Below are 16259 nucleotides of genomic sequence, written 5' to 3'. Positions count from 1 at the left end.
AGTCTCTGCGCTGCAACCTGTTTCAGAAAACCACCTGCATTAGGAGAAAAGGCACGAGGCAGGATGATGACGCAACGACATGTCACTGACCTAATGAGCATAGAATTAGACTCTGACTCTGATATAGACTGAGTAATTGCCTATGTAAGGGCAAAAGGAGGGTCTGAGGTTCCGTGACGATTTTACTCGTGTTTGTAACATTGTCGTAAATACATAATTTTGGTATCGGTGAACCGCAAATGATCCATTTAGTATATCCTGGTGTTTTCGCTATGCTACGAGCAAGAGCACTCCTGTTACCAACACATTTGTGATTTACCCCTGGCATCCATCTTAGAACACGGAATCCATTTTGTATTCCTTGCCCTCACATAGTCAATGGACACGCAATGATCTCTTTTCATTAAAGGACACGTAGGCTTCGGCCGGCGATTCACCTTGCTAGTGACACGTGCACCTTAGGCCAGCAACGCTGTAGCAGCATGACTCGGCAAGAACTGCCTCCCCAGCCTGAGGCCAGTCCTGCTATACTGGTTCTTGTGTTCGTTGGCCTGATCATGATTAGGCGGCCGAAGCTGGTAACCGTGCCCATTTACGACCCACAAACATTTCTTATCCTGTCTTTCTTTCTTCCACACCTGACTCTGCTCCTTTCCTTCTGGGCCTTTATTAGGGGGTGGTAACGAAATTTACGATGAGGCGGTCCGGGTCTTGAATGAAGAATTGACATGGGATTATGATGGACTAGTGGGAACCCCTCATTTGTAATGTTTTGACATCAGATACTGTTGACGATTCCTGTGCAACGCCAAATATTTATTGTATAAGACACGAATGTTTAGAACTGTGGTAACATGTAAAGAATTTGCCTGAAGCCCAATATTTAGTATATAAGGAACAACCCTCTTTGTACAAATCGAACAGGCTCCTAGATACTGCCCATGTGTAGTTTCTGTGACTTCTGTGTCCCTGCAGTAATAAACCTTTGGTCTTTGACGCCACCATCGAGAAGCCCGTGTTTCTGTTTATTTGTGTACCAAGACAGGTTGAACTCCGGGGTCTTCGGGTGTTGTCCCTGACACCTCTGGACGGAACTAAAAAGTCCAGAACTCCAGCAGGTTCTGCAATGGCAGACCCTAGACACATTTTAAGGCTGCTTCTGTGGGTGGCGCAATCAGCGCTGCAGGCCCACTAGCAGTATTGGCATTCACAAGCCCTGGCACTCCTGGTGCACTTTACTAGGGACTAACAGTAAATCCAATGAACCAATCATGGACATCAATCACATGTACACTTTACAGTAGGGAGCACTTGCACTGCGGCACGGGTTGGCCGTGGCGCAGTGCCCTGAGTAGCAGACACCAGCAAAACATTTGAGGCACAACAGCAAAAAGTGGAAGGGAAACTCACGCCAAGGTGCCAGGTCTAACAGATTCCAAACTCACTGAAGACTCCTCTGACACTGTGTGAGCCCTGCTCCAATTAAGAGATCACAAACTTACTTAAGACTCCTCTGACACTGAGTGATCCCCGCTCCTTCCAAGATATCACAAACTCACTGAAGACTCCTCTGACACTGAGTGAGCCCTGCTCCTTCCAATAGATCACAAGCTCACTGAAGTCCCCTCTGAGACTGAGTGAGCCCTGCTCCTTTCTAGATATCACAAACTCACTGACGACTCCTCTGACACTGAGTGAGCCCTGCTCCTTCCAAGAGATCACAAACCCACCGCAAACTCTACTGAACACTGAGCGAGCCCAGCTCCAACTAAGAGATCACAAACTCAATGAAGACTTTTCTTAACACTGAGTGAGCCCTGCTCCAACTAAGAGATCACAAACTCACTGAAGACTCCTCTGACACTTAGTGATCCCTGTTCCTTCCAATAGATCACTAACTCACTGAAGACTCCTCTGACACTGAGTAAGCCCTGCTCCGTTCAAGAGATTACAAACTCACAGAAGACTCCTCTAACACTGAGTGAGCCCTGCTCCTTCCAAGAGATCACACACTCACTGAAGACTCTTCTGACACTGAGTGAGCCCTGCTCCTCGCAAGAGATCACAAACTCACTGAAGACTCCTCGGACACTGAGTGAGCCCTGGTCCTTCCAAGAGATCTCAAACTTACTGAAGACTCCTCTATCACTGAGTGACCCCTGCTCCTTTAAGAGATTGCAAACTCACTGAAGACTCCTCTGACAATGCGTGAGCCCTGCTCCAACCAAGAGATCACAAACTTAATGAAGACTCCTCTGACACTGAGTGAGCCCTGCTCCTTCCAAGAGATCACAAACTCACTGAAGACTCCTCGGACACTGAGTGAGCCCTGCTCCAACCAAGAGATCACAAACTCACTGAAGACTTCTCTGACACTGAGTGAGCCCTGCTCCAACTAAGAGATCACAAACTCACTGAAGACTTTTCAGAACACTGAGTGAGCCCAGCTCCAACTAAGAGATCACAAACTCACTGAAGACTTCTCTGACACTGAGTGAGCCCTGCTCCAACTAAGAGATCACAAACTCACTGAAGACTTTTCTGAACACTGAGTGAGCCCAGCTCCAACTAAGAGATCACAAACTCACTGAAGACTTCTCTGACACTGAGTGAGCCCTGCTCCAACTAAGAGATCACAAACTCACTGAAGACTCCTCTGGCACTGAGTGAGCCCTGCTCCTTTAAGAGATTGCAAACTCACTGAAGACTCCTCTGACAATGCGCAAGCCCTGCTCCAACCAAGAGATCACAAACTCACTGAATACTCCTCTGACACTGAGTGAGCCCTGCTCCTTCCAAGAGATCACAAACTCACTAAAGACTCCTCTGACAATGCGTGAGCCCTGCTCCATCCAAGAGATCTTAAACTCACTGAAGACTCCTCTGACACTGAGTGAGCCCTGCTCCTTCCAAGAGATCACACACTCACTGAAGACTCTTCTGACACCGAGTGAGCCCTGCTCCTCACAAGAGATCACAAACTCACTGAAGACTCCTCGGACACTGAGTGTGCCCTGGTCCTTCCAAGAGATCTCAAACTTACTGAAGACTCCTCTATCACTGAGTGACCCCTGCTCCTTTAAGAGATTGCAAACTCACTGAAGACTCCTCTGACAATGCGTGAGCTCTGCTCCTTCCAAGAGATCACACACCCACTGCAAACTCTACTGAACACTAAGCGAGCCCAGCTCCAACTAAGAGATCACAAACTCACTGAAGACTCATCTGACACTCAGTGAGCCCTGCTCCTTCCAAGGGATCACACACTCAATGAAAACTCCTCTGACACTGAGTGAGCCCTGCTCCTTCCAAGAGATCACAAACTCACTGAAGACTCCTCTGACACTGAGTGAGCCCTGCTCTTTCCAAGAGATCACAAACTCACTGAAGACTCATCTGACACTCAGTGAGCCCTGCTCCTTCCAAGGGATCACACACTCAATGAAAACTCCTCTGACACTGAGTGAGCCCTGCTCCTTCCAAGAGATCACAAACTCACTGAAGACTCCTTTGACACTGAGTGAGCCCTGCTCCTCCCAAGAGATCACAAACTCACTGAAGACTCCTCTGACACTGAGTGACCCCTGCTCCTTCCAAGAGATTACAAACTCACCGAAGACTCCTCTGACACTGAGTGAGCCCTGCTCCAACTAAGAGATCACAATCTCACGGAAGGCTCCTCTGAAACTGAGTGAGCCCTGCTCCTTTCAAGAGATTACAAACTCACAGAAGACTCCTCTGACACTGAGTGAGCCCTGCTCCTTCCAAGAGATCACAAACTCAATGAAGACTCCTCAGACACTGAGTGAGCCCTGCTCTTTTTAAGAGATTACAAAGTCACAGAAGACTCCTCTGTCACTGAGTGACCCCTGCTCCAGCCAAAAGATCTCAAGCTCATTGAAGACTTTGCTGAACACTGAGTGAGCCCAGCTCCAACTAAGAGATCACAAACTCACTGAAGACTCCTCTGACACTGAGTGAGCCCTGCTCCAACTAGGAGATCACAAACTCACTGAAGACTCCTCTTACACTGAGTGAGCCCTGGTCCTTCCAAGAGATCTCAAACTTACTGAAGACTCCTCTGGCACTGAGTGAGCCCTGCTCCTTTAAGAGATTGCAAACTCACTGAAGACTCCTCTGACAATGCGCGAGCCCTGCTCCAACCAAGAGATCACAAACTCACTGAATACTCCTCTGACACTGAGTGAGCTCTGCTCCTTCCTAGAGATCACAAACTCACTGAAGACTCCTCTGACACTGAGTGAGCCCTGCTCCTTCCAAGAGATTACAAACTCACTGAAGACTCCTCTGACACAGAGTGAGCCCTGCTCCTTCCAAGAGATTACAAACTCACTGAAGACTCCTCTGACACTGAGTGAGCCCTGCTCCAACTAAGAGATCACAAACTCACTGAAGACTCCTCTGACACTGAGTGAACCCTGCTCCAGCCAAAATACCTCAAACTCATTGAAGACTCCTCTGACACTGAGTGCACCCTTCTCCTTCCAAGAGATCACAAACTCACTGAAGACTCCTCTGACACTGAGTGAGCTCTGCTCCTTCCTAGAAATCACAAACTCACTGAAGACTCCTCTGACACTGAGTGAGACCTGCTCCTTCCAAGTGATCACAAACTCACTGAAAACTCCTCTGACACTGAGTGAGCCTTGCTCCAACTAAGAGATCACAAACTCACTGAAGACTCCTCTGACACTGAGTGAACCCTGCTCCAGCCAAAAGATCTCAAGCTCATTGAAGACTTTGCTGAACACTGAGTGAGCCCAGCTCCAACTAAGAGATCACAAACTCACTGAAGACTCCTCTGACACTGAGTGAGCCCTGCTCCAACTAGGAGATCACAAACTCACTGAAGACTCCTCTTACACTGAGTGAGCCCTGGTCCTTCCAAGAGATCTCAAACTTACTGAAGACTCCTCTGGCACTGAGTGAGCCCTGCTCCTTTAAGAGATTGCAAACTCACTGAAGACTCCTCTGACAATGCGCGAGCCCTGCTCCAACCAAGAGATCACAAACTCACTGAATACTCCTCTGACACTGAGTGAGCTCTGCTCCTTCCTAGAGATCACAAACTCACTGAAGACTCCTCTGACACTGAGTGAGCCCTGCTCCTTCCAAGAGATTACAAACTCACTGAAGACTCCTCTGACACTGAGTGAGCCCTGCTCCTTTCAAGACATTACAAACTCACAGAAGACTCCTCTGACACTGAGTGAGCCCTGACCTTCCAAGAGATCACACACTCACTGAAGACTCCTCTGACACTGAGCGAGCCATGCTCCTTTCAATAGATTACAAACTCACAGAAGACTCCTCTGACAACTGAGTGAGCCCTGCTCCTTCCAAGAGATTACAAACTCACAGAAGACTCCTCTGTCACTGAGTGAGCCCTGCTAAAACCAAGAGATCACACACTCACAGAAGACTCCTCTGACAACTGAGTGAGCCCTGCTCCTTTCAAGAGATTACAAACTCACAGAAGACTCCTCTGACACTGAGTGAGCCCTGCTCCTTCCAAGAGATCAGAAACTCACTGAAGACTCCTCTGACACTGAGTGAACCCTGCTCCAGCCTAAAGATCTCAAACTCCTTGAAGACTTTTCTGAACACTGAGAGAGCCCAGTTTCAACTAAGAGATCACAAACTCACTGAAGCCTCCTCTGACACTGAGTGAGCCCTGCTCCAACTAAGAGATGACAAACTCACCGAAGACTCCTCTGACACTGAGTGAGCCCTGCTCCTTCCAAGAGATCACAAACTCACTGAAGACTCCTCTGAAACTGAGTGAGCCCTGCTCCTTCCAAGAGATCACAAACCCACTGCAAACTCTACTGAACACTGAGTGAGCCCAGCTCCAACTAAGAGATCACAGACTCTTCTGAACACTGAGCGAGCCCTGCTCCTTCCAAGAGATCACAAACTCACTGTAGATGAAGACTCCTCGGACACTGAGTGAGCCCTGCTCCAACCAAGAGATCACTAACTCACTGAAGACTCCTCAGACAATGAGTGAGCCCTGCTCCAACCAAGAGATCAAAAACTCACTGAAGACTCCTCTGACATTGAATGAGCCCTGCTCCTTCCACGAGATCACAAACCCACTGCAAACTCTACTGAACACTGAGCGAGCCCAACTCCAACTAAGAGATCACAAACTCACTGCAAACTCTTCTGAACACTGAGCGAGCGCTGCTCCTTCCAAGAGATCACAAACTCGCTGAAGACTCCTCTGACACTGAGTCAACCCTGCTCCAGCCAAAAGATCTCAAACTCAATGAAGACTTTTCTGAACGCTGAGTGTGCCCAGATCCAACTAAGAGATTCCAAACTCACTGAAGACTCCTCTGACACTGTGTGAGCCCTGCTCCAATTAAGAGATCACAAACTCACTTAAGACTCCTCTGACACTGAGTGATCCCCGCTCCTTCCAAGATATCACAAACTCACTGAAGACTCCTCTGACACTGAGTGAGCCCTGCTCCTCCAATAGATCACAAGCTCACTGAAGTCCCCTCTGAGACTGAGTGAGCCCTGCTCCTTTCTAGATATCACAAAATCACTGACGACTCCTCTGACACTGAGTGAGCCCTGCTCCTTCCAAGAGATCTTAAACTCACTGAAGACTTTTCTTAACACTGAGTGAGCCCTGCTCCAACTAAGAGATCACAAACTCACTGAAGACTCCTCTGACACTTAGTGATCCCTGCTCCTTCCAATAGATCACTAACTCACTGAAGACTCCTCTGACACTGAGTAAGCCCTGCTCCGTTCAAGAGATTACAAACTCACAGAAGACTCCTCTAACACTGAGTGAGCCCTGCTCCTTCCAAGAGATCACAAACTCACTAAAGACTCCTCTGACAATGAGTGAGCCCTGCTCCATCCAAGAGATCTTAAACTCACTGAAGACTCCTCTGACACTGAGTGAGCCCTGCTCCTTCCAAGAGATCACACACTCACTGAAGACTCTTCTGACACTGAGTGAGCCCTGCTCCTCACAAGAGATCACAAACTCACTGAAGACTCCTCGGACACTGAGTGAGCCCTGGTCCTTCCAAGATATCTCAAACTTACTGAAGACTCCTCTATCACTGAGTGACCCCTGCTCCTTTAAGAGATTGCAAACTCACTGAAGACTCCTCTGACAATGCGTGAGCCCTGCTCCAACCAAGAGATCACAAACTTAATGAAGACTCCTCTGACACTGAGTGAGCCCTGCTCCTTCCAAGAGATCACAAACTCACTGAAGACTCCTCGGACACTGAGTGAGCCCAGCTCCAGCCAAGAGATCACAAACCCACTGCAAACTCTTCTGAACACTGAGCGAACCCTGCTCCTTCCAAGAGATCACAAACTCACTGAAGACTCCTCTGACACTGAGTGAGCTCTGCTCCTTCCTAGAAATCACAAACTCACTGAAGACTCCATTGACACTGAGTGAGCCTTGCTCCAACTAAGAGATCACAAACTCACTGAAGACTTCCCTGACACTGAGTGAACCCTGCTCCAGCCAAAATATCTCAAACTCATTGAAGACTACTCTGACACTGAGTGCACCCTGCTCCTTCCAAGAGATCACAAACTCACTGAAGACTCCTCTGACACTGAGTGAGCCCTGCTCCTTCCAAGAGATCCCAAACTCACTGGAGACTCCTCGGACACTGAGTGAGCCCTGCTCCAACCAAGAGATCACAAACTCACTGAAGACTTATCTGACACTGAGTGAGCCCTGCTCCAACTGGAGTTCTGGACTTTTTGGTTCCGTCCAGAGGTGTCAGGGATAACACCCGAAGACCCCGGAGTTCCACCTGTCTCGGTGCACAAACAAACAGAAACACGGGCTTCTCGATGGTGGCGTCAAAGACCAAAGGTTTATTACTGCAGGGACACAGAAGTCACAGAAACTACACATGGGCAGTATCTAGGAGCCTGTTCAATTTGTACAAAGAGGGTTGCTCCTTATATACTAAATATTGGGCTTCAGGCAAATTCTTTACATGTTACCACAGTTCTAAACATTCGTGTCTTAAACAATAAATATTTGGCGTTGCACAGGAATCGTCAACAGTATCTGATGTCAAAACATTACGAATGAGGGGTTCCCACTAGTCCATCATAATCCCATGTCAATTCTTCATTCAAGACCCGGACCGCCTCATCGTAAATTTCGTTACCTCCCCCTAATAAAGGCCCAGAAGGAAAGGAGCAGAGCCAGGTGCAGAAGATAGAAAGACAGGATAAGAAATGTTTGTGGGTCGTAAATGGGCACGGTTACCAGCTTCGGCCGCCTAATCATGATCAGGCCAACGAACACAAGAACCAGTATAGCAGGACTGGCCTCAGGCTGGGGAGGCAGTTCTTGCCGAGTCATGCTGCTACAGCGTTGCTGGCCTAAGGTGCACGTGTCACTCGCAAGGTGAATCGCCGGTTAAGGCCTACGTGTCCTTAAATAAAAAGAGGTCATTGCGTGTCCATTGACTATGTGAGGGCAAGGAATACAAAATGGCTTCCGTGTTCTAAGATGGATGTCATGGGTAAATCACAAATGTGTTGGTAACAGGAGTGCTCTTGCTCGTAGCATAGCGAAAACACCAGGATATACTAAATGGATCCTTTGCGGTCTACTGATACCAAAATTACGTATTTACGACAATGTTACAAACACGAGTAAAATCGTCACGGAACCTCAGACCCTCCTTTTGCCCTTACATAGGCAATTACTCAGTCTATATCAGAGTCAGAGTCTAATTCTATGCCCATTAGGTCAGTGACATGTTGTTGTATCATCATCCTGTCTCGTGCCTTTTCTCCTAATGCAGGTGGTTTTCTGAAACAGGTTGCAGCACAGAGACTACACAGAGCGGGACCACATTGGATAATAAGACAGCACGAGAACAGAAATACTAGGATGACACCAATGACCATCAGAACCTTCCATCCCCACGCTGATATCAGAGTCCAAAACCACTCCATGAAGGACCAGTTTCCCTTATCTACGTGTATAGAGTCGGAAATCTTGTGTAGCTTAGAGATTGCTTCATAGACTGTTGGAGCATTATTTGGAATAAAGACACAGCAGCTCGATTGGATCATTCTGCATACCCCACCTCGATCTGCAAGTATTACGTCTAGAACCATACGGTTCTGCAACGTCATGAGACGATCCGCCTGAAGCTCAGCTGTTAAGTTACTAAGGGCACCAGCAGTTTCTGTAATAGTAGATTCAACTACCCGTGTTAGTTGACGTAGATTTCTACTATTGGCCATAGGCCCCCAAAACGGAAGGAAACCTTTGAAAAAGTCTCCAGCTTCTTGACCAGCGGTATCTTCCTTGCTGAAGACACCTCTTGCTACTCTGGTTTTGTGATAATCTGAAGAAGCAGTGTATGTCGGGGGTAACAATCGAGCAATATAACATGAACCTGAAAAGTCAGCAGGCAGCCATGTATATGCTCTGTCCTGACAGATGAAGTAGGTACCCCTAGCAGTCAGAAAGGCAGGGGAGGAGTTAGACGGAAATACGTAAGTCTCAACGCACTCACTCCTCCCTAGCTGAGCTCTCGGATTTCTCCCATTTCCTTGCAAACAGACTTGACCTCGGTGAGGCACGACCCAGACTGGAGTGGAGTTTTTGCATTTACTTTCTCCCAAACTAAGACGATACTCTGTAGAATTCCAACTCAAATACATCCGTAATTCGTCTTTAGGATAAGATGGAGTATTATTGACGTCTTTAATCATGTCAATAATTCCCTGAACTAAAGCTTTATTGGCAGAACTGTATTTAGTGGACCGTGGTGGACGCGGAGGATAGGTCTCAAGGGCATATGAAAAAATGGTCTGAAAGGCCTGAAATGATCCATTGTAGCTAAATGGCAAGACTAGATAGGGAATGCCTTTATCCATAGTGTGAGGTATCAAGCCACACACCCAGCAGTCTGTTGTGTTAACTACCAGTTGGTGTTGATGCAAGAGCTGTACGAATGTATTGTTAATAAATTCTGAGCGTCGAGCTTGTTCGTGTTCAGGGAATGAGTGAAAAGAATGCATAGAAGAAACAGTTGAAGTAGTAGGATCAAGGGGAGGTACTGTAGTTACTGGCATGAAGATCAAATGTACGCCAAAGATGATTCCACCCACCAACGTTATCAAAACAATTAAAAATGTAACTGCACATTGCATTAGAAAGCATTTGCTGTGAAGTATTCTGTACAGTCTATTTCTGCGAACATAAATTACATTTTCTCGTTGTAGCTCAGGAAGCTCCATCTTCTACGACCGTTCGCGACCACTGATGATGTGTACGTAGATGAAAATGCCTCTATCAGCCCTGGGAGTTCCCAGAACTAACAGAAAGATCGACCTTGTGTCTGACCCCCGCAGATTCAACTAGGCACACAGCCACGACCCTACGGCTACCCAGACGGCAAGGCAATTTTAAAATAAAAAGAAACAATACAAAGTATTAGCAAACTTCCTGGCTGGAGGCAATGTATAGCAAATTCAAATCTGAAAATAGGCAGTTTCCTGCTTTATTTGTCCATATTGCGAGAACGTAAGTTGTATCTCAGTTTTGCAGGAGCTGTCTGATCTGGAAACAATGTATTTTCAGCTGACGTTGCAATGTTCACGTTCGCAGATGGCAAATGTTCTTTTGGTGCAGATGGCAAATGTTCATTGGGGGTGGATGACAAATGTTCAGGGTTCAAAAGAGCAGTTTCAGGAGGAGAGTCAGAATTTGGTGAATCCGTGATCAGTTCTGCATCGCTGAAAGGTATGAACCTGGGGATTTGTTCCGTTTCAGAGGTACCGATTCCTTTCTTTACCCAGTTGTCGTAAGGAAGTGGCAGAGGCACACGTTTAGCATGTGTCGTATGGATCCAGTTTTTTCTTCCGGCCACACGAATAGCAGTTCTCGTTGCTAGCAGGACTTGGAAAGGGCCAATGAATCTGGGCTGAAGATTTTTTGTTCTTGCAAAATTTTTGATGACCACCTGATCACCCGGTTTCAGCTGATGGCCTGGACTCTCCGGTGGCTTTGGCAATGCATCGAAAACCTGTTGGTGAATAAGACTCAATTTAGCAGTCAAGTCGAAAAGGTAATCAATTAACATTGGGTATTCCAGCTGCTTAAATTCTTTCGGTCTAGGTACCCCCCAAACATTTGCAGGACGGCCAAAAACTATTTCATAAGGACTAAGCCCTACTCTAGAATGTACGGTTGCTCTTGTTGATAGCAAAGCCAAAGGCAATGCGTCTGGCCAGGACAAACCCGTGGATGCTTGTATCTTAGCAAGTTTCAGTTTGAGGGTGCCATTGTAACCCTCGACTAAACCCGCGGACTGGGGATGATTCGCACTATGAAACTTCTGTCTAATCCCTAGGCCGGCACACACACTCTGCATAACTTTCCCTACGAACTCACTTCCGTTGTCTGACCATACAATCCGTGGCATTCCGTATCTGGGGAAGTATTCTTTAAGAAGAATTTTGGCAGTGGATAAGGCAGTATTGTCCTTCAGTGGGTATGCTTCGATCCATCTGGAGAAAGCACAAACTACCACTAGGACGTATTTCAGCCTTTTGTTTCTTCCTCAGTTTTGAAACAACAGTCGTGTGGTTCGGAATCACTCGACTCTTGGCTAGTCGGCAACAATGTTGCTGGATTCAATACATTGCATCTCTTGATCTGAATATGACTAGCTAATAGTGTCAGTTCATAACCTGATAATCTAGCACTGGTAAGGTGCTGCGTCTTGGTTCGGTTCATGAGTGTATCCACAGCATGAGGAACCATAACCACTAGCATGTTGTTCATTACTAAACCAGCAGATTGTCGAATGGAAGCTGCAGCTGCGGCTGTAGCTCTCAAGCAACTAGGCAACGCTCTGGCTACCGGATCTAACGTTGATGAGAAATACGCACAAGGGCGTTGTTTATCACCAAATTTCTGCGTCAAAACACTCAATGCACAACCTTCTCTCTCGTGGACATAGAGCGTGAATGGCTTACTGTAGTCGGGTGTACCCAATACAGGTGCTGAACACAGTGCATTTCGTAACTCAGAAAAACTCTGCTGACATTCAGCAGACCATGGTACCGGACTCGGAACACCTTTCCCAGTCAAGGCTACCAATGGTTTTGCTAAAAGAGAAAAATTTGGGATCCATTGCCTACAATATGAGGTAATACCTAAAAAGGCACGTACTTCTCTCTGCGTGCTAGGAACATTCATCTGTGTAATTGCTTTTATTCTCTCTGGGGTCAACTTCCTTCCCTCCTTTGACAAGAGATGACCTAGGTAGGTCACTTCTTGGCAGCAGTATTGCATTTTTGAAGATGACACCTTGTGATTCAAATCTGACAAGTGATGCAATAAAGAAATCGTAGCTGTTTTGCAAGTTTCCTTGTCATCGGCAGCCACTAGAAGATCATCGACATACTGTACTAAAGCAGAACCACGAGGAAGTACGAAGGAATCTAACTGGCTTTTTAATGCTTGACTGTAAATGGATGGGCTTTCACAATAGCCTTGTGGAGCGCGTTTAAACCTAAAGCTTCGTCCTCCTAGAGAGAAACCGAAGATATCTCTGCTTTCCTCGGCTATCGGAATGCTGAAAAAGGCATTTTTCAAGTCGACAACCGAAAACCATGCTGCTGTAGCAGGAATCAACGTTAACAATGCAGTAATGTCTGGTACCACAGGAAACTGTGGGATCACAATTTTATTAACCTCTCTAAGATCAATTACGAACCTATATACTGGAGGCTTTGTAGGGTCAGTTCGTTTCAAAATAGGCAGTACAGGACTATTACAGACATTACCTCTAGTTTCTTCTATAACGTCTTTCTTGATCAGGTCTTGTACTATCAGTAGGAGCGCACGCTCACCTTCACTAGAGATTCTGTATTGTGGAATTCGTGGAAGTTTGACATTTGCTTTCAAAGTTACTACATAGGGTGGAATTTCCAATAGACCTACATCATTAGGACCAGTCGCCCAAAGAGTATCAGGGAGTGAACGCAGCTCTGGTGGGAGCGCATCTATCGACAAGTACATCAGAGAGATTATTCTTTTACCCAACGTAAGTTGTACTCCTGCTGGAGAACAGTACAATGTCGCGTACAGGCGTTTTAACAAGTCTAAACCAAGCAGATTTTCGTTACAACCTGTCGTCAAAATCAGGGGTGCTTTCAATTGACGGGGTCCAACAGAAATAGACAAAGGACCAGAAACAGGGTTGTGAACAGGGGCGCCCGAAAAACCTACTGAAACGTTTGTTGAGCCAGACAAAGGTGCGCCAGGGAGTTTCGCATGTATGATAGAACTTTTTGCTGCACCAGTATCCAACAGAAACGGTTCGACTATACCTGATGTTGCTACTGCGACATAAGGCCCACTCTGATCTACTGGAACTGATACTACTCCCTCTCTTTGTCCATGGCTGTCCTAGTATTCACTTTGCTGAACTTCCTCACTAGTTTCATAATAGTCTTCAACATGATACTGTGGAGACCTATTCTGTTGGGCAGATTGACCATTTCGCTGGTCGAAATAATTAGAGGGGCGATCACTTGTCTGTGGAGGCATAGCACCTCGTCCTCGACCTCTAGAGTTTTGCATAGAACTACCACGACCTCTCTGAGCTGCCGCAGTATTATTTTGCGTTCGAACTGGACACTCACTTTTGTAATGACCTTCCATTTTGCAATAAGCACATTGATTCCATTGGTATTGTGGCCTTTGAAAATTATAATCCGTTCTTTGATAAGACCCTTGCTGCATGTTAGTCTGATTCGTGTGAGGCGGATATGCTTGCTGTAAAAGGACTTTAGTTTTTAAATCTTTCGTCTTTTTATCTGATTTTTCCTTCTCTTCTTTATCCCTATTTTCATAGTACTGAGCAGTCGCAAGTATTTGCGCAGTCGTAGAGACAGCCCACGCACTTTCAGAATTCTTTAATTTACTACTAAGTTCTGGCAACAGATTGTGCACAAATTTATCAACAAATAATCTCTGACCTCCTTCTGTGCTCATATCCTGACCACTATGATCCACAAAAGTCTCTTCGAATCTTGTGAAAAAGTCGGAGACGCTTTCGTCTTTCTTTTGTTTGCACGCGGACAATTTGTCCCAGTTAACGCGCAATGCTGGCATCAAGGTTTTCATTAAATCGATTATTCTACCAGGCAAATGAGCAATTAAAGGTTCAGGTTTGGAACCACCTATTTGTTGACCATCCGCTGCAATTATAGCTGCCCAATCACCACCTAGGGCAACTGGATGATTTTCTTTACGAATTTTAGCCCAAATTGGTTGCGGTACTACATTACCAAATAGCAGATCTATGTCAGCAAGATTCAATACACAAGCGTCAACTGTTTGAGCCAACTCTTTGTAGTACCCTGCAGGATTTTTACGCGGATCTGGCAAGGCCTGTTTTACTGCTAATACTTCAGCTCGCTTCCATGGAATATGTATCCATACTCTCTGGAATTGTGCCGGAGCGGCTGCAATACCAAGGTTTGCATTAGCTTGCACAGCTTCACGCCAAATTGGTGGAACCTCTCTCATTGGATATTGACGATTTTGTTTCGTACTACGTTTCCCTAACTCTCTTGGTGAACGAAGGGATGGGTCATTCCTATAACTTAAAATCAGTTCCATCGCTTCTTTTATATTTTGACCAACTATCATACCTGTAGCAAACTGTTTCTGAACATTAATTAATTCTCCTAGATTTGATTCAGGGTCATCCTCTTCCAATTCCTCACGTAGAAGGAAACACATTTCATCGAACACATATCGTTGTGTCGGTTCATTCCATTGCATAAATGTATCTAATACATCTTGTACATTATATCTTCCAACTTTCGAAACCCATCTAAGAGCAGTGGAATCTAATATTCCTCTTTCTTCAGTACTGGGAAGCTGACTACGTCTCTGCACAGAGTCAGAGGTAGGAGTCTTAATCAGAGTTTTATAGAAGGGAGATAGAATATTAGAGACAGAATCAGTGATTCTTCGACGAACAGAAAGCGGAGTCATAATATTAGCAGAAGCAGTAAATAGAGTAGCAGTTGGAACAGATAGATCAGGAACAGTAGGAGTAGCAGGCGAAATAGCTTGTGAATTAGCAGGTGTGAGCGACACAGGCATAGGTAAAGAAGCCGGCAACCCTAGAAGAGGGGCTGGCAAAGGAACATTAATATTGACCACAGGAGGTACAGGAACTTGATTCGGGGGAGCGGGAACAGGGACACCAGGTTGTCCAGCAACCGGTAATTGAACATTCGGTATAGGTGGAGCCGTAGCACCCTGTGCATACGGTGGGGGTGATCGCAACAAGTAAGACAACAGGGGATCCTTTTCAGGGTCCTCTACTATCTTAACCGTACTCGATGGCAAAGCAGGATAGCACTTGTCTATCGCTAAATTACGCTCTCTATTGGCCATCTCCATTGCCTTCTCAGACTCGTTGAGTTGCAGCTGCTTAGCAGACTGTTCTAAAGTCAACTCTTGCTCTTTCTGTTCTTTCTTCAACTTTTTAATTTCTCTCTGTTTAGATTCTTTTCGCCAATAACGGAAAGAATCAAACATTGCCGGCCGGGCTTTCTTCTTAAACAACCTTCTTTCTAGATTATCGAGAACTTCAGGTTCAAAACTACCATGTAGTGGCCAACTAAGGACACCATCTTTCTCTGTGTAGTGGATCCATATCTCGTTATAAGAGATAGGGCCCACACCAAACTTGCAATAAAGATCATAAAGAGGAGTTCCAATCGGAGGAACCAAACACGAGTCCTCCAACTGGGAATCACTGTTGCAACTAAAACAAGACAATATACAATTTTTCCGACTTACCATTTTATAATCCGGAACACAACACAAACAAAACACAAAATAGAAAAGATGCGCACTCGAACCAAGAATTTTAGGCCTACCAGAACTGACAATTGTATCGATACCTGAACTGAACAGAATGATTATCGTAACCAGAATAACCAGTGATAACCTTACAGAACTGAACTGAACTGAGAACTAAAAGGATTATCCAAACAGGAGCAACCCTTACAAAATAACCAACTAGCAACCACTGAATACTTAACTGAGGCACTGAAGACGTCACCAAGGAGAAACCCGTCACGTCTCGCCGTACTAAGGACTGCACCTCGGGTCCAAGACAGGGCGACGGTCAAGGCAACGGACCACTGCAGCCGTCTGAACGGGAACCCTCGTG

The sequence above is a fragment of the Lissotriton helveticus genome, chromosome 3_2 (assembly GCF_964261635.1).
Source record: "Lissotriton helveticus chromosome 3_2, aLisHel1.1, whole genome shotgun sequence".
NCBI classification, from domain to species: Eukaryota; Metazoa; Chordata; class Amphibia; order Caudata; family Salamandridae; genus Lissotriton; species Lissotriton helveticus.
This window is presented reverse-complemented; position numbering follows the sequence as displayed.